This window comes from Pezoporus occidentalis, unplaced genomic scaffold, assembly GCF_034315485.1.
Source record: "Pezoporus occidentalis ecotype Australia unplaced genomic scaffold, CSIRO_AGI_Poc_V1 ctg54, whole genome shotgun sequence".
Lineage (NCBI taxonomy): Eukaryota > Metazoa > Chordata > Aves > Psittaciformes > Psittacidae > Pezoporus > Pezoporus occidentalis.
Window position 1 is genome coordinate 2,960,574 of NW_026915877.1, and position 18,270 is coordinate 2,978,843.

Genomic DNA, 18,270 nt, shown 5'->3' on the forward strand with positions numbered 1-18,270 from the left:
GGCCGAGCTCCTCGTGGATTCCCAGCGGGAGGCGCCGCTCCCGCCTAGCACCCACACCCAAGAGACTTGCGCTCCCGCCTCCGCGGCCTCCGCAGAGTTCCTGGTGGGGCGGCCCAGCAACGTTGGCCTACGGCAGTGGGACAGCAGCAGCAGCAGCAGCTGCCCCCCGCGCAAGCCAAACCCCCCCAGGACCGGCGGCACTGCCAGAGCTCGAGGACGGAAAGAGAAGGGCGCCTCCCCCTCTAGTCCTGCACTCTCCGCCCCAGAGCCGCCCGGTGAGGCGGGGAGCAGCGTGCCGTGCCGTGCCGTGCCGTGCCGTGCCGTGCCGTGCAGTGCCTCACCCGAGGCAGCGGCCGCGTTACTCACCACCCTCGCGCCACACACTCTCCCGCCTCTCCACCGCGCCCCCGGCAGGCCCCGCGTCACTTGCCCGCCCCCCTCACGTGACCGCAGGCTGGCCTCCACCCAGCCCACTTCCGCCCCGTCCATACCCAGCCACTTCCTTCCGCCCCGCAGACGGGTCTCCTTCCGGGTACGCGCGGCGCGCGCGGCCCTCTGGGAAGGCACGTCCCTCCCTCCTCCTCCCCCCCGCAGCCTCCCGAGCTCCCCCGGGGCGCATGCGCAGTGGCTGCCTCCCCTCTTCCTCCCCGGCAGCGCCGGAGCCCCAGCAGCCGGAGCAGCAGCAGCAGCTGATGATGAGGAGCGCGGGGGGGGGCGGGGGGGCCCGTTATTTATACCGTTAAAGGGACAGGGCGCTAATTCCGCTCGGCATCGGCGCGGGGGCGGGGGGCTAGTGCCAAGCGCCCTGAGTTTCTTCCCCCCCACCCCCAGCCCTGCCGGAGGAGACCGGGGAGTTTCTTCTCTCTCCTATCTCCACCCCCCCTTCCCGGCGGCTGTCGGCGGAGGGAGAGGGAAGCCGAGAGGCGGCCCCGACGGGAGGCACCTCGGCGGGGGAGCGGCAGGCAGTTGGGCAGCCCCCACCCCCCGCGCTCCCCTCCTCCCCCTTTATTACCCTTTGTGTGCGTCTCCGCCTGCGCCGCTCCGGGGCCGGCCGGGCGCCGGGGGGCCGCTGAGGTGAGTGCGGGGCGGCGGCGGAGAGGGGGGAGCGGCGGCGGCTGGGCCGCCCGCTTGTTTACCTCAGGGAGGGAGCTGAGGGGGGGGGGGGGCCGGGCGCGCGGCCGCGCTGGGCCGCGGGCAGCGGGGAGGGGGCGCCGGGCGCCCGCCTGTCACTTTGTGGCCCGTCTGAGCTCCGGGGGCTCCCCCCGCACGGGCCGGCCGGAGCTTTGTTGTCGCTGGGGCGCGGGTGATGCTCCGTCCCCGGCCGCGCTCCCTTCCTCGTCGCTCTGGGGGTTGCTTCCCCAACCCCCCTTCCGCGATCCACACCGGGCCGGGGCGGGGGTGATGTCGGTGGGGACGGCTCGCTGTAGAAGGCGCGGTGTTGTGAGCGAAGTTCGGGATGGCTCTCTGGTGGGTGCTGAGCCCCGGCTTGTCCCGAAAGTGTTGTTTTCCTCGCCGCAGTAGGGAATTCGGTGGCTGAAATAACGGCAGGGTATTGGGGAACCCTCGGGGTTTGAGCCGGTGGGCTCTCTGGATGGGCTCTCTGCGGTGGTTTCAGGCCGTTATTTGACTTGCTAAACCCCTGCGGTCGGTAGGGCCCCAGTTGTACAAAGACCTACTGATGATCTTAACTTCCAGGGGTTGTCCAGGAACTGGACTCCCGACGAACGTCAGTGTTTGCAAGATGAGAATTAGTGTTGTGCATGTGATAGCAGGACGTGGTTATTGTTGGGGGCTGGCTATATTTGGTCAATGGCCTGTTCAAATATATATGTTGTGATCTGTTTTTCCATGGCCTGCTGCTGGGAAGGCCAAATGTCTCCATCCGTGTTCAGGTTGTTGCTGGTTTGTTAGGTCGGGTATCACCAGTGGGCTGATCTGACCATTTTTTTCTGCTGATTAAAAGGGATGTTATGTGTCAAAATGTCTGAAATAGGTATTAGTTTGCCCCCTTACATTTTAATCTGGCTCAAGGAAATCCTGACTCAAGGAAGCCTTCTAGAGATTTGCTAGAATCCAGAAGTAAGAGTTTCGTCATTAATGCCAAGTTGAAATAAGAGTTCTCTACATAAGTAGGATGTTTATATTAAAATTGCTGTTGTCTGCTTATTTCTGGAGCTTAATTATGTCCTCTGTAATTTTAAAAAGACAGTTTGAGTGCTCGGTTTATTAAGTACTGTGGAGCATGCTGAACCGTGAATAGGCCATGAGTATGTATTTCAGTGGGGCATCATGGTTAAATGGTGGTCAGCAGAGAGCGTGTGTTATCTCTGCCTCGTGCTGGAAGGATACTCACAAGAGTGAGCTCTCCTGAAATGCTTTGGTATCTTCCATTTCTAATTTGTACATGTCCTGTGTGAAGCAGCAATTTTGTGACCAAACTGGAACGAGCTTGAGAAGGCCGTAATTTGATGGGATGGGAAGAATGAGAGAAAAGTATAGTTGGGCCAATACTTAACGATATTGTGAGGGAGAATTGAAGGTAGCAGTTACGATTGTAGTTCTTTCTAATAGTTTGCCATTAGTTTTCTGTTAGCTTATAAGCACAAGGTTACTTTGGCTTTAAATGTAAAAAAAGTCAGCAGTGGTAATCATCATAGCAATTGTCAAATGCATGTATAAAACCCCATTCTTTAAACATCTGACTTTTAGTTAGTTTACTACAGGCAAGAGTTGCACAGCAAAGGACTGACCAGGAGTGAAGAACACAGTTTTCTATTGGTTTTCTTTCATGACAATGCTTCCTTCCTCAACCTGAGATGCCACTGATCTATTTTCATCTCTACGTGGAAATCTATAGTGGCTTCAGGATTATGCTCCCAGTATACATAGAGCTGCAAATCTGCCTGCAACTTTCATGGCCTACAGCTGATGAGATGTATTATTTATTATGGGGATTTAACACTTTAATCTCTTTGTGTTTTGGTGTTAAAAATAGGCATGATTTGATTTAATATGATTGCTCAGTAAAGTACCCTAATGGAATTCTAAAGCTGGGCAGAATAATTCAAGCTCTTCTCTTAACTTTAAATCCTAGAGGTAAGATTACTAGTAGACCCTTAATTTCCATAGGCCTTCAGCTCCCACCACTGAGCCTGTGTTGGAAAGCCAACTGCTAGTTTGGGGGGATTGGGTAGGGAAGGTTCCTCCTAAAGAGCCACTGATGGGGCTGGGTTTCCAACTTGTGTCAGAAGCAATTCCTGTGTTTCTGTAGTGCCTAGCACAAAGGGATCTGAGGCTGATCTGGAGCTTCTGTCAGGTATCACAACCACCTTCTAAGAAGAATTGAGTCTCAACCTCTGATAAGAAATAATGTATGTTATCAATGGCTACAACTAAACAGCAATATAGTTTTCTTTTGTTTGGGTCTTTTAAGATCTTTTTGCTGCTATTATGAGTAGGTATTTATAGTTGCTAATTGCTTTTAGGAAAACTTTGTGTGTATTTTTCAGTTCTTCATCTTTTGAGACAAAATTAATAATTATTTTCCTGAATTATATGTTCACGGCTTCCCAGACTTTAGGTCAGAGAGGTTGTTTTGAATTAGCAAGGAACCTACCATGGCAAAATGTGGGCTGTGTTAGACATAAAGATGCTGTTCGAGCCAGATTTATAGTTGTATTTAACTGTCTTTCCTTGGAGTTTGCTGTCTTACCTTTCTTTGTGGATAAATGTGTTAGTTTCTATTTGGACTAGGTTGGCAGATGTTTGGAGAGAATCTTTATGATGCAATACTTTCAATAGTTGAACTTTTCTTTGCTCATAGTCCTTTAGTTTTAATTTGGCTATGGAGGGGTCAGTCTTTCTCCTTGTTAAAAAGCATGGAAGATCTTGGCATAAGGGACAGTCCACTCAAATGGAATGCCTTCATTTTCACCTCGGTTATTTATTTAAAATGGTCAGAAAATTCCCCCTCTCCCCTTCCCCTGCTGTTACTCATGACTGTTCCTTGTATGTGGAAGATCAGTAACTTGAATACAGTCCATAACTATGAAATTACTTTCTGAATCAGCAGTAAGTGCTTATCATGGATGTTTCTTCTGGAAGGCAGCAGACCAGGTGAGTGGCTGCTTCTGCCCATCTGAAGGCCCACTAATGTCAGCATGTTTTTCTATGAGCTTAAGAGACCACATGCACAAAGCAGTCTGCAAGAGAACAAACTCATCTGTTAATGGCTAGGGACACACATTTTGAAAGTGACTTTCTTTTTAAAAAATACTGTTAAAACTTGAAAACTATGGAGTTCTGCTGCTTCTTCTAACCTTGTTTGGTTATTTGGGGGCTTGGGTTTGTTTGGCTCTTTTAAGTGCCCTGTTCTGGTTTCTGTTTTGTCCAGTGAAAAATAGGTGTCAAACTTACCATTGATTCCAACAATAAAAAGATAGAGGATACAGCTTTAAGGCTCTTATGTCATTAAGGACCTGCTTATTCATTTTAAGAGTTACTTGAATGTTTGAAACCACAGGCTTTCATTGACTTTTCTTTGTATTTATTTTTGGAGCTATTAGGTGGAATAATACTGCTCAATCAGATTCAAGTAGGCCTGCACAGGAACTGAAGACTGTATTAGGAATAAAATTTTGGAAGACCATTGGAGACATAAAAATTAGAACATCCTGAAATCTAGGTAACTGGAGTTAAACCAAGTGGGATGCTAAAGAAAAGCAGCAGTTAAGAAATTAAGAAGTGCTGACTCCTTTCCTCTTTTCAAATTCCAAGTTCTTTATTATAATGATATCTTTTTTTTTTTTTTATGAATTGTCTAGAAAGGAGTTCAGACTTTGCATTATTTTTAAATTGAGGTAAAATTTGTGAAAACCTCTTAGGCTACAACATTATGAAATGTGTGGGTATGTACACGAATATGTTTAGCTGTATACACAAATGCACATGTATATATACAAATGAATATATAAAAGAAGTGTAAAAAACAGATATATTAAAACATTACTTAAAATGAAAGTGATTGTGTGGCTCCAAAGGTCTGTTATTTCAAGCCTTTTACCTCTAAGTAGTTGTTTTGATCTGGCACATGGCAGCAGGAATCAGTCATTACCATGAGATGGCTATTCATAGACTTTTGTGAAATGGGTTGATCATCTCAGTTTATCTGCAGCTTGACAGGTGTTCCCGTCACGAAAATCTCCATTACCTCCTGTCCTTCCCATGGGAATGACTTGAGGAACAAACCATTGAGAGTAGCTTTGAGTGTTCATTCATGGGCTTGGGGCTGAGGGCAATACAGAGAACTGGAGGTGCCCAGGATGTTTAGTTGTTTGTTTGTTTTTTGGTTTTTTTGGGGGGGTTGTTTTGTTTTTTTTTTTTTCTGGAAATGTTCTGTTTCAGAAGCTTTAAATTTACTTAAAAAATGAAATGGTGAAATATCTGGGAATTCTTTGGGGTCTCTAGTTAATTTATCAAGTAAAGAATAAAGCATTTCATTTATTAATCATTAAATTCTTTGACATGTTTTTGTTTTCTTTTTCTTCTTCTACAGGAAATACTTTAAAATAAAGTAAGGAAGCAGTATTTTAAGAATTCTTATCTTGTCGCAATATCTTGTAATTAAGACCTTTAGAAGCAATATGCTAATTACCTTATTCCTACATGAGAGAAAATTAAAGCCCAGGATTAAAAAAACAAAACAAAACAAAAAAAAATCATCATAATTTTTGCTTAGTCTATGTTTACAGTGACATTAAATCCAAAATTATTTTGATGATTTACTGAAGGAAGAGTGAAGTGCAAATGGCACTTAAACATTAGGTTGGTTGGTTTTCAGCATCAGTAACATGGCCTCACTAAGAAAAAATCCCAAGTGAGGCAACCAGAACAGTTGTCAATTGTTTGCACAACAAATCCTGTTGGATCAAATGGTGATATTCTCAACATTTAGATAAAGAGAGGCTTGCAATAATGTTGCCTTGTACCTCACCGCCAAAGGAAACAAATGCAGTTTAAGTTAGGAGAAAAGTAAAAGTCAGCCAAATAGAAGCTGGGCCTACATATCATAAATATAGAGAGGCTAATTTTTCCATTCATACTGCCTAATGTTTCAAAAACATGTAAATCAAATTCCAGTTTGCCAATTTTAGACTTTGTTTTTAAGCTCTGGTTGATCATTGCCAACACATTATTTAGGATTATCTGTTCTGAAAAACTAAACATTTGGTTTCTGTCTTCATCCTTAAGCTTTTACCTGTATACCTCATGTGTATTTATATACATATACACATATATGTATACTCGTGCATGCATATTTATATACACATATGCCTGTGCATATATAAATGTATATGCATTTATATGATAGGCCCTGCCAGAATGAGTACAAATCTCATGTGTTTTGGTAGGACTCAAGCTGTAGCTTGACAATAACAAACAGCTAGCACTGGCTTTACGTTTTGATTATGTTTGTACCTGATCTACTTTTGAATTATATGTATTTTAAATTATTTTTTTACTTTTAAGACTGATGTAATGAAGCTTTAGGCATCTATTTTCTTTTTTTCAAGCATGCTGTCATCTTAAGGAGGTAAATTTTACTTATTTTATATGTATGTAGCAGATAAGCACAAAAAAGTTTTTGCTGGATCCTCCCATCCTACCCCTAGCTGAGAGGAGGAATTTTTCAGCATCTGCTGTCTTTTGTAAGAAAACACTGTAAAAGTGGGTAAATGATATCATTGATTAAGGAAACAAAGTAGTCAGGGATCTGTAGCAAGCTGATTTTTTTTTTTTTTTTAGAACAGAACTTCCTTTTGTCTTTTACTGGCTTGGGGGCAGAAAGGGGGGGAATACATCATTGTCCCCTTATAATCTTTATGCGGAAGAAGCTTGGCTAAAGGAAATTATGAAAAAGATCAGCTTTAGAAGGAAGGCATGTTGGTATAGATTGGTGGTGCTATGTGGTTTTGTTATGTTGTTCTTGAGTGTGGCCACTTGAAATGTGAAATGATACTACAAGTTCTGCTGGTATTTAAAAGTTCAGTGGCCTTTTTTTATGCAGTTCGAAGTCTTGAGGAAAAAAAAAAGCCTTTGGAAAATACCCTTCTGTTTTGCAAATGTTTTGTTTTAAAGTTTTCTGGCTTTTTTTGCCCCCCCCCCCCCTTTTTTTTTTTCCCCATCAAGGATCAGACCGTGTTTTTCAGGGATAACCCCCTTTGAAACTTCTTCATTTTCCTCAGAAGAATCCCATTCATACTATCTTAGGAAAGGTTATGCTTTTTTAAGGTACTGTTTGAAAATATTTTCCCCTCTTTAATACTTTGTCACACAGGAGTTCTCGCTGAAGGGATTCTTGGCCAGTTTAGAAACTGTAATCTAGTTAAAAGATTTGTTTATACTTCCCATCTCTGTTCTGCTGATGGTATTAGAGTGCGGGCCAGAGCCAGGCAGCTAACTGTTTATAGCAGTCAAACTTCAATTAAAGCTGCAGCCTGCAGTTTACTAAATATCAATATGTTCATAGCAGCTGCAAATAATTGCAGAAAGGCTGGAAAGTACAGTGGTGTCTTGTGATTTTTCTCTTTTGCAGTAGATGTTTTTTCACTTGCTCTTTTTGTATTTAAGAGTCCAGTTTATACTTTCAGATTCAGAAATGCTTTGCACTTTGGAAGAAGCTGTTTATGAAAGACTGAGATCTATATTTGGGATTGTATCTTTTTGAGGCAAAATACTGATAGATTTCAATATAAGTTTTGCCTTAAATAAGGGCTGTAGAGTATATTCCTCTGTATGGGAGCAAGTATCAAAATTTCTCTGCCACAACTGTTATACAGGCTGTTGTCCAAACTCCAAGTATCATTGACTTTTGTCTACTAAGATAATTTAAATGTTGAGGTCTGTTAAGTCCCATCTTCTCCGGACAGCAAGAATGTGCTATATTTAGTGGACAATAACTCAACGATTTCTGTGGGTTTAAAAAAAAAAAAAAAATCAAATTAAGAACATAGATTTCATTTAATACTTTAAACTCCAGGCAGATGTTTGGGTTTAAGGATTAGGTATTTAAAAATGTGAATTGTCGGAGCATTTTAAAACACGCGTGTCTTCACTTGAAGTCTGCCTTGGTGTTATTAAGTAATAAGGCTCGGATGTGTCTGTAGGCCATCTGAACAGAAGCAGCAAACCATATCTGGCCTGTAGGCTATTGGTTCCTCACCTCTGTTTTAAAATTAGTAAAATCATTTGCAGCGTGATTCATTTCTAAAAATTACTTGTCCATCTGTGCAGAGCATACTAGCTATAAAGTTGCAGTGCTCGCTGTGGTAGTGCTGATGTTTTTTCTGAAAGTTGCATTACCTTCTAGCGTCTTTGTTATAGCTTTTTTATCATGCTTTGGCCAAGTAATTTTTCTTTGATAAATAGGTTTGTATTAGGCATGTAATTTGGATCATTCCAATACTGCCGTGTAAGGTGACTTTAATTTTTTAAAATATCAGTACAGTATTGGTGCCCTTAATATTTTGTTATTAAAAAGCTGTATAGGAAATCTTTACACTAAGGAAAAAACGTAAAGGATCTATTCTGTTTTCACTGATGTCAGAGCTAAAATATTTATCATCTTCCTTGGGTGTTGGATCAAGCCCTAAATCTGAATTTTTCATGAGTTCTGACTTCACAAAGGTTTTTGGGAATGAGCAGTGCTAACCATGTAGTGATCACAAAAGCTGGTCATTAGGCAGCTTCTTAATCAGCTGGTATGTGGATTCCTAGTGAATGACCTTACGTATTAGCTTTCTTCCTGTGCTTGTGGGTTTTGCTGATCTTTTCCCATGTTTCTCTTCATACAAACTTTACAGTTACGAATCAGTCTTCATCATTTCTTGTAACTCGAGTTATTATCTGATGTAAGAGTTCTGCTAAGAATCTGCAGACACGTGGTAAGGTAGAAGTTGATGAGCTTATCCCTGTAACTGAAAAACTAACTGCAAATTAAAATATAATAATTTTTAAGTCTTTTATATAAAAGAAACATGTAAATACTTTATTCCAGTAAAGGTATTTCTGTGGGGGGGGGAGCTACGTTATTTTTCTTAAAAACAGTTACTGCTCTGGTAACTACTATTTTCATCAGAGAATGAATCATATAAACTTTGTAGAACCTGTTGTTTACAGTTTTTTTCTTTTATTTGGAAACAGTTAATGGACTTTCTGCAAATAATGACCTGAGCTGAATAAATTCACTTTAATCAGGATTTTTTGCAGTTATGGGCTGGACACAAGAACCTGAGGCACACTTATCCCGTAGCGGAACTTTGAAATATGTTTAATATGACTGAATGTAACAAAACAGTAAAAATGTTAATATTCAGCTTTTACTAATTATTGCAAATAATCATACTTTGTGTGTACTGGAATTTCTAGTATTTGTATGTCTGTAAGGTTTCTGAGCTTTTATTACAAAAAACATGAAATACTTTTTAGCTTCTGTTTTGGTTGGTAATAGTCAAATTTCTTACGTAATGTCTGAAAATGGTTGTGAATGTGAACTTATTCATTACTGATGCCTGGTGAACCTTAACCAAAAGGTACTTGAAACCATCTTCAGTTATAGTTGTTCTGCAGGCAATCTCTTCATAGAGACTTCTGTTTAATGTCCTATGTAGGGTCTGAAGAAAGTTGGTTAGCATGAGTACTAGAGGTCTCCACAGATGGATAGCTTTTTAGGATTTGATTATAGGAATCTCTGTGTTCATCAAGACTTTGCAAATAATTACTACTTTTTTTTTTAATCTGCATTAATCCTGTCCAGTGTAATCCATAATTGGTGTGGCCTCAATTTGCATAGACTCTCCTGTTGTTTACTTTTGCTTTACTCATATACTTTATTTTGCATGTGTACAAATACCTAAGAAACTTACTAACTCTTTGTTGGTCTCAGTAATGATGTTTGATGCTTGACTTGGTGGCATTTTTCTACATGTCAGTGGTGCAGCGAGTTTGGAATGCCACAAATAAATGTGAAGCTTCAGAGAATGCATCACCATGTGGAAATACTTTTAATTTTGGATGGTGAAGCCTGCTTCACTGGCGAGGCAAGTTCCCTGAAGCTGCAAGGTGCTGCTTGTGTAGTCTTCCTGCTACTCACTGTGGTATTCAGCACTTACTTTGAGGGGAGATGGTGTTTTGCTCTCTAAGAGAAAGGATGATTGTAACTGAAAGCTTCTGGAGAGGCCTTGTGGTATGGGAGTAGGAAGGAAACACGTAGTGAGACATTAGGAAGCAGCAGACTTGGGGGAGAGGGGTTGGTGGTCAGGAGCAAAGCAGTGTGTGTGTTTGGGGGGGGGTGAACAGCAGAGGGGAGAGAAGGGGATGCAGCAAGGAGAGAAGTGGATAGAGGCAAAGAAAGAGTTTGGAGAAGAGTTGAAGGATGGGGGGGGGGTGCAAAGGTGGTCAGGGCTGTAATGAAAACTGGAAGGCATTTGAGAAATGGGGCCATGTGGCTGTATGTATTTGTCATGGTGGAGGGGAAGAGAGCCAGTAATGGACTTGATGGGAAGAGGGAGTTGGTGACTACTTACAGGGAAAAAAATCATAGCCTTACCAAAAACACAAGTATGAAGCCTCATGGCTTATATTTTCACTCACTGTATCAAATAGAAAATGCTGCTTAATCACAATCTTTACATACAACAGTCTCGTGATGATTTGAAAAAGGAAATAAATAGGCATCCAGCTACTATCCAGCATATAAATATTTTTATATTGCCACCACTGTTGCTGCCTAGACTTGGAAGAGCTTGAAGTTGTAACAGTCTAGATCATCCAGCATATTTGGTCAACAAGCCTCACTGTTTTCAAATGATAACTGATATCAGTAGAAAAGGAGTGCTTAAATATCTTGAAGGACTTTGTCCTGGATGTTTAGGTTTCCACAAGTTAAATCTCTAGGCAACTAAATACATGATTTGAGTTCAGCTTTTTCTTCTTTGTCCTACTTCAGTTCCGTCTTGTGGGTGTGAACTGTGCATCTTGGTGAGAGGAGAGCATTGAGAATTCTGCCGTTCCCATAGCATAAACAGTTCTCTTTGTCAAAGACCTACATGTTTAAGTTTTCCTTAGGAAAAGCATCCCATCGTTATGTTCTGTAAAGGGTGACTGAAATGCTCAGCATGCCTTCTCTGGTTTGCTACTATTATGTTTACTTTGACTATGTTCTTTCTTACTCCTCTCGTGAGTAAACAGTTCTAATCCACTGCTGTACATGCATGGCTTTTTTGTTATTTATTTCTGAACCTCCCTATCTTTTTATGCATCCTTTTGACATCAGAAGACCAGAAGTAAACACTGTATTCCTAGTGAGGGGAAACCACTGATTTATATGGATTATTCTAATCCAGCATCATGCAAGCAAAATCAAAAAATAGTTTGACTATCTAATGATTCAGAAATGCAGAAGTATTGCCAAAAATTTTAGCATTTGTTAGCTTTACACTTGAGCAAATGCATTCTGGTGGAGAATTTAACTCCTTTGGTTTAACTCTTCAGAGTTTTAAGGCTGTGAAACAGAAACGTGATTTACAATTAACAGAAATATGGAAGTTATTTTTTAAATTGCTTGCATCTTCCTTTTCAGATAAATATCTCTGGTCTTTTGCATACAGGGACAAACATTCCTCCATTGAATACAGCCAGAAAAGGTTGTACTGTTTGTTTTTTTTTTTTTGTTGGTGTTTGTTTGTTTGTTTGTTTGGGATTGTTTTAATTGAACAGGAGCTTTAGTATGATTTAGCATTTCCTAGTTTGAGACAATGTCTGAAGTATGTCTTATGCCACTGAATTCAGTATACCTTAGTAAAGGGAGGAGTATCTTTTAAATAATATGAATTTCTGTGTATTTTGAGTGCTTAAGTATTTCAACAGAAATAGGAACAGAATTTTTTTTAGGAACCTGCACAGAAGTAGGAACCAGATGTGTTGATTTTGGAAGCATTAACCAGTCTGCATTTTCAGAATTGTTCTCTGATCCCTTTGAATTCAATGACTGACTAAATTATTTCATCCACCTCTTCTGGACAGTGTTTTTCTGTATATTTGTCAATCATAATGGGAGCCTTGCTGTTGCTGTAATACAGTATAATAGTAATAATGAGGTTTGGGGTTTTTTATTATTGACTTATGTGAAAATTATTTTAGACATAATATAAGGGGGTGATTTTGCATGCTTCAGTAAAGAACAAAAAAAGTGGTAATTTTGGATGAACAATAGAAGAGACCTCTTATAATGAGAGAAACTTGGACTTCTAAATTTTAATCTCTATTGGATAGCTTAAATTCAAATTGCTGATACTAATCTGTGTTACCTTCTTTGCTTGCTACAGGGGAATATCTTTGCACTTATAAGAAATGAGCTTGTTTTTATTACTTTTTTTCCTTTCCTGTTCAAGACTTACATTTGTTTTTCTCTAAACTACAACAGTGATACAACATTGTTTAAAAAAATGTTCTGATGCAGCTCTGCTAAAAACAAGAAGGGATTTGTTCAATGAGCTGAAATAAAATTATCTCTAAACTAGCAATGAGTTACACATTTTCCCCATGATTCAGCATTTGATGAAAAATGTGTTAATAAATATTTGCTTTAAGTTAGAAAACCAAGTTTAAGAGGATTTGGAGTTTTTATTTAAACTTCATATAGAAATCTGTGGGTAGATTGACTACTTGTCTTCAGATAGGTTCTGGGGGGAGATCTAACAAAGTGAAAATGCCTGTTCTCTATAAAATGTAAATGCCTGCTCAGCAGCTGGATTGATATCAGATAATCTTTCTTGTTAGGTGTTTTTATCACTATTTTAAAATATAAAACTTTAAAATCAAACTTAATTGTTCTGGGTAAGAGTGAGGAAAATAATGAATTTCTCCAACAGTTCAGTATGAAGTACTAAATAGGACACACATGGAGATGTTAAACGTTTTAAGAGTGCTGGCATCAGTTTTGTTTGTGGCCAGGGAGTTTTACATTACTTTCTCATGACTTTTTACTTTATTTTAAGGTGAAATACCTTTTCTACATAGAAAAGTAAACTGGACATTCTGACACCTAGTGATTTTTTTTTTTTTTTTTTTTTTTTAGATTGACTGATATATTTATTTAGTGTCATGTACTGTGATTTGATGCTACCATTATAATATTAAGTGGCATGGTTTTGGTAAGAAAAGTTTAATGTATGGACAAAGCACTGAGTTTCTGTAGAGAGGATAATTGCTCTCCTGAATTTGTATAGCATATGTTTGTGTCTGTATGTACATGGCTTTTTGTGAGACTACTTCATTTGCTAGTATTATCTTATAGGCATTGCTTCCCTTTGAGATGGATGGCACTTGTCCCTCTCTTAGAGGTGAGCTTATGTCTAGAAGTGGACTGTAGCGTGGAAAGTGTAGAAGTGGACTGTGCAATGGAAAAGGAAGTTTATGACTTGGGCAAAACACTTTTTGTATTTCTGTAGAGACTTGTGTGTTTAATGTCCAAAAACTTTTTCATAAGTACAGCTATAGAATACCTAAGGCTATTCCATTCATCTTTTCAAGGGCAAAGGCTTTTTTTGCTTTCTTTTTTTTTTTTTATTAATTTTTTTGAGAAAGGGAGCTGTCAGAATGAACTTTATAGTTTTTCCTTTGTTGAATTGACACTCTGTAAAATTTTATTTTAGCAGATTCAATACAAGAAGGAAGAAAACGATAGACTACAAGTAGGGCACAGAAAAAAAGTTGTAGATTATTAAATCTTTTCAAGGAGAAAAGGAAGTAGTTTCGTATGCTCACAGAGGTTCCTGTGTCAGCATTTGAGAAGCCTGGAAGAGATTATCTTCAGCCAGCAGCACGTAAGGAAGGACAGGATGTGAACACTGAACTACCAGCATGAATGAAATCTGAGATATTAGTCTGTTTCAAAACTGGTTTTGCTTTAGATGTCATCTTGCTCTGTGGTTCTTGAGCTACAGTGTGAGAGTTCTGAGCATGCAGATTAAAAAGTGAATGCTAATTTTTTAAAATAGACATTTTAATAGGCTTTTGGCTTTTTTTTTTCCTTTTGAGTAAATTTATCATTAAGAAGAAATGATAGCAATGCAACAGATAAATTGGAGCAATTCAGGACTTCATGTGCCTGTTTGATTTTAGGGGTATTTTTCCTCTGCATATTGCTGTCCACATCCATGGATGTTTTACTGAGAATTGGCCCCTCTCTTAAGGGACAGAAGTAATAGAATTAGTTAAGGGCCATTTGGCCAAAGGGTTTGTGTCATAATCTGTCAGCTCAACTCCTTCTGGCAGAGGAGTTGGTTATTTAGGCATGTGTATTGTTCCACCTGTGGTGTTCTCTGCTCCTCACTGACATTTCTTAGATGGATTTTACTTTGTCTTCAGCAGTGAATTAGTAGACAGGACATTGACATCAACATTTAAAAAAAATATGCATACATTACCTGTCCTCCCAACTCTGTGAATTGGTAATGCTTCTGGAACGTACACTAGAGAAAGTGGGGTGTGTGCTTGTGGAAGAGTGGAGCAGGAAGAGCCAGGTAAGCTGTGCTGGAGCTATCAAGTCTAACAGATCAGTCATGTCCTTGCCAGTTGAGACTTGTGTTAGGCTTGCATGTATTGTAAGCGTAATCCTTTACTCAGATGCCATTCTCACAGAAAATTGTGTGTTATTTTAGGCACATGGGATTGCCCTGGTTAGGTATATGACTGATACTGGCCCTCTCTGATAATAAGGGTCAGTATCAGTGTATAATAATGTTACAGAATATGCCCGTGCAAAGACTTAAGCATAAGCACATGTGGAGCCTGCTCATAGAGCCCAGTACCTCAGTAGTGCTGTCTGTAACCCACACTTGTATAGCTGTATCTTGCAGTTGCATTTTATTGTTGCTAACTTTCTGAAGTAACTGCTGTAGCCAGCCTGTGAAAGATTGTTTGTCTTTCTTAAGCTCTCTTGCATGAGTGCTTGCCATCACCTTTTTTTAAGCTAAGGTACTGCCGATTCAGTCATGTTCTTAATTTCTGCCTTTGTCTAACCAGTGCCAAACCCTGATTCTGCCAGTGTTGGGTGTGCTGCACCTGCTTGGGGCTGAACTGTTTTTGCAGTGGATTACAGACAGATTTTAAGAGAACTAGATAGCTTTCCATCAACTCCTTCTGACTTTAAGGGCACACTGGCTCCTCCCGGGGGGGGAGTTGTTATGAGAGGCTGGAGAAATCTTGTTTCTGTAGCTGGCTTCTGGTGGAAGGCAGTTGAAATGAGATGAAATCATACAGATATGAAGAGAGCTTCTGTAAAGAATATCAGTCATATGTGGAACTTCCCTCAGAGTATGCCACTTGTCCTTTGCCTAGCTAGGGAAGTGAGAAATACTACAACAGTCTGAAAGCAGGTGAATGTTATCCAGATTGCAGTAGTTTGGGAACCAGACCTTATGTTTTGGGAACTTGTAATTTCTGCAGTCCTGGAGGCGCTCATTAAATATGTTGCATTTGATGCACAGTTTATTGAGCAGTTTACTGACAAATGGCAAAACATAAGTATCTTGAGTGATACCTGGTTTTAGAGGGGATGGTCTTCCCTGAGTTAATTGTGTTTGTTCATGACATTTCACTTGTGAAGATTACTGCCTGGTACTGTAGGTATTGGTTAGCCATATTAACTGTCTTCCAAAAACAAATACAACAGGTTTGAGTTGGCAGAGTGTACAACTTCACACCATTGGGAAGACCTACTGTTGATTTATGTAGGCAGTGGTAAGCCTGTCCTTTGTGAACAATGTGATTTTTAAGAGGACTATTCCAGTGTTGTTTCAGAAGACTTTTGCCCACTTCACGCTTATGTGACTACCACAGGGTTCCTGATGTGGCCATGCTTCAATTACAAACCTAGCTGTTACAGGATGATGTGTGTTTCGTACTTCAAGATAAAAACCTGCCGTCTGAATGCTGTTAAGCCAGTGTGATCTGTGTTGCTGTGTCATGCTGTGCTCTGCACCGCAGAAAGTGTATATATAATTGTTTTAATCTGAAGCGGACAGAAGACGCTGCGGTATGCAGGCACATTTCAGATGGGTGTAACTGTCCAAGTGTGGGAGATCTAAAAGGAGAAAACACGGTGTGGTGGCAAGGAGAATGTACTGTTGTCTTGTGTAGTCTTTGGTGGGGTTTTTTGGTGGGTTCTTTTAGGTTTTTTTTTTTCTGTGCTGGTATTTACAAAGAAACAAAATATAAGAAAGCATTAAACTAACAAGAAATACATGGAAAAGTATTCCAGTTTCTTGACCACTGCTAAGTTCATATTTAGAACAGTGCAGTAAAACAAAAATTGATTTAAAATTTTGCACTTGGAGAAGTTCTACAAGGAGTCCAGAATAGTGATTTTTTTATTATTTTTTTTCTGCACTAAGTCTTCCCCTAGATTTATATATTCTACAGCTTCTCTAGCACAGACAAAAGGGCCCAGATCAATGATATAATCTACCAATTTAGACTTTAGTTTCTATTTTTAAGTAAGTGATATCTTAAATTTTTGCCATAGGGGTTTGGGACCATCTTGTGAAGGAACATTTGTTCTCTGACCATTATGGATTATAAAACCAGAATAAATACGGAAGGGAGAGTTTACCAAATTTGTAACATACCAATCTGAGCAGAACAAAAGGATTCTTTTTATCTCCTAACTGAAAAATACTTTGGTTCTTCCCCACCCCCAACAGAAGGAATAAATGAACAAAGAATTCAACTGAACTAAGCCACCAGCAGAAACAGAAAAGGGGAAAAGCCACAACCAGTGAGGGGAGACGAAAAGGAGGGTCATAAATGATTTGTTGTGTGGTACACAGGTTGTTAAAGCTGTTAATGATTGAGCAGTTTATTGGGATTACAAAGGGTTAGTAAACTACTCTGCTCCAGAGTCTTTGCTGATTCTGACTGAAATGAGCAAAAGTATATGCAGTAGGATGCTGGACTTGAAGTGTTGTCAGCACAAGTCATTCTCCCCGTTGAAGTCCCCCAAGCTTAGTGAAGCTGTCCAGCATGAGGAGCCCGAACACAGATGGTTTCAGAATACTTCCTCACTTAATTCAGCATATGGGCATATTCGGACTGAGACATTCTTCTGATGCTAATAACTATATACCACTATTAAGTTACCAGTGTGATAGAGTTACAAGGAGTGTGGAAGTTTACAGAAATATGCAGTAGTACTTGCTAGACCTGTAAATCTAGTTTGGGGGTTTGTTTTCTAGGGTTTTTTAATAAATGCAAACTTGCTGAAATCAACCGATAGTTACATATTTATTTGCCCTTACTTCGAGTCCACCTTAGTTGCTACAGAGATGATCAGGAGAATTGTGTTATTAGTACATTTGCCGTTAAGGACATCTGGCTTCTTACTTACAAGATCCCCTATAATTGTGATGTTATAATTATAAATGGAAAGTTGATTCCTGTATTTTACCACGTTGTAATAAAGATTACAGCCACCACTAACTCAGTTGCAGCTCTGGCTGCTTTTCTTCTGGTTGTTCTTTAGGCTCACTGACTCAGATTCTTGGGTTGTATCTGCATGGTGGTGACCTTAAAGAGAACTCTGAGGAGTGCTGTGACTTGTTTTGTCTTTGCTATTCCAGTCTGAAATCCTAGTGCTCCTGTTCATGAGCCTCTCATGCAGCAACTGATTATGAGCTCTATATTTAGAAATGAAGGAGGAACCTTTCAAACTCCCTGTGGTAGAGATGGGAAGAGGAGGAATATCCAGACTTGTAATTTCCTCACAGAAGAGACTCTTCAGTTTCTAGAAACATTTCTGGTTTTGATATAAAGCAGCATGATCAGCCTGTACCTGTGTTTTGTGTTTTAGTTAAACATGTATTCTCCCAAAGCATCAAAGTCATAGACTCATTTTTACTCTTAATAGCTCTTGGACAAGTTATATTCAATGGTTGTCTGTAGAATGAACACTTGAAGTTCAACTCATTCATATATATCCTGCAAAATGGTGAAGAATGTGCATTTAGGCAGTGCTAGTTTTCAGCATTAGAAGATGGGGAGATTAAGGAGCACCCAGGAAAGCTGGAACATCCTGGCTATTATAGGAATTGATTGTAGGGATACTGGAACGTATTGAGTTGCAACCCCCATTTGTGCAAAAATCATAAATACAAACCACGTGTTTCTGCATGATTTTATTTTACCTATTGATTATAGGAACTCTAGGGGAAA

The 18,270-nt window shown here is 40.2% G+C and overlaps 1 protein-coding gene across 12 annotated transcripts in view; it reads left to right on the forward strand.

The window, feature by feature from the left end:
• The first annotated feature begins 526 nt into the window (after positions 1 to 526).
• Positions 527 to 18,270, forward strand: part of MBD5 (methyl-CpG binding domain protein 5) — a 153,551-nt gene continuing 135,807 nt past the window's right edge. For 10 of the 12 annotated variants that reach the window (XM_062637725.1, XM_062637735.1, XM_062637736.1 and 7 more), the window contains exon 1: positions 527 to 1,074. The gene's annotated coding sequence lies outside the window, so the exon portion shown is untranslated. Of the gene's footprint in view, positions 1,075 to 13,712; positions 13,884 to 18,270 lie in introns of all 12 variants that reach the window. The other 2 variants (XM_062637727.1, XM_062637733.1) reach the window with 2 other exon arrangements.